The following is a 1,256-nucleotide window of genomic DNA, read 5'->3' as shown; positions in this document are numbered from 1 at the left end:
CTATCGGGTCGACCACGTACACTGACACCCGCGGTAGCCCGCTAGCCAGGCCGTCCACGTCCCTTTACCAGCGGTAGCCCGCTATCGGGTCGACCACGTACACCGACACCCGCGGTAGCCCGCTAGCCAGGCCGTCCACGTCCCTTTACCCGCGGTAGCCCGCTATCGGGTCGACCACGTACACCGATACCCGCGGTAGCCCGCTAGCACGGCCGTCCACGTCCCTTTACCAGCGGTAGCCCAGTATCGGGTCGACCACGTACACTGACACCCGCGGTAGCCCGCTAGCCAGGCCGTCCACGTCCCTTTACCAGCGGTAGCCCGCTATCGGGTCGACCACGTACACCGACACCCGCGGTAGCCCGCTAGCCAGGCCGTCCACGTCCCTTTACCCGCGGTAGCCCGCTATCGGGTCGACCACGTACACCGATACCCGCGGTAGCCCGCTAGCACGGCCGTCCACGTCCCTTTACCCGCGGTAGCTCGCTATCGGGTCGACCACGTACCTTCTCAGCCGCGGGTAAGCCCGATGAAAAAAAAAAAAAAAAAAAAAAAAAAAAAATTTCCCATCCCATCGCATGCGGTAGCCCCGCTATCAACGTCGACCACGTACCTTCTCAGCCGCGGGTAAGCCCGATGAAAAAAATTTTTTTTTTTTTTTTTTTTTCCCCCATCGCATGCGGTAGCCCCGCTATCAACGTCGACCACGTACCTTCTCAGCCGCGGGTAAGCCCGATGAAAAAATTTTTTTTTTTTTTTTTTTTTCCCCATCGCATGCGGTAGCCCCGCTATCAACGTCGACCACGTACCTTCTCAGCCGCGGGTAAGCCCGATGAAAAAATTTTTTTTTTTTTTTTTTTTTTCCCCATCGCATGCGGTAGCCCCGCTATCAACGTCGACCACGTACCTTCTCAGCCGCGGGTAAGCCCGATGAAAAAAATTTTTTTTTTTTTTTTTTTTCCCCATCGCATGCGGTAGCCCCGCTATCAACGTCGACCACGTACCTTCTCAGCCGCGGGTAAGCCCGATGAAAAAATTTTTTTTTTTTTTTTTTTTTCCCCATCGCATGCGGTAGCCCCGCTATCAACGTCGACCACGTACCTTCTCAGCCGCGGGTAAGCCCGATGAAAAAATTTTTTTTTTTTTTTTTTTTTCCCCATCGCATGCGGTAGCCCCGCTATCAACGTCGACCACGTACCTTCTCAGCCGCGGGTAAGCCCGATGAAAAAATTTTTTTTTTTTTTTTTTTTTCCCAT

The sequence above is a fragment of the Mytilus trossulus genome, unplaced genomic scaffold, assembly GCF_036588685.1.
Source record: "Mytilus trossulus isolate FHL-02 unplaced genomic scaffold, PNRI_Mtr1.1.1.hap1 h1tg001042l__unscaffolded, whole genome shotgun sequence".
Taxonomy (NCBI): Eukaryota; Metazoa; Mollusca; class Bivalvia; order Mytilida; family Mytilidae; genus Mytilus; species Mytilus trossulus.
This window is presented reverse-complemented; position numbering follows the sequence as displayed.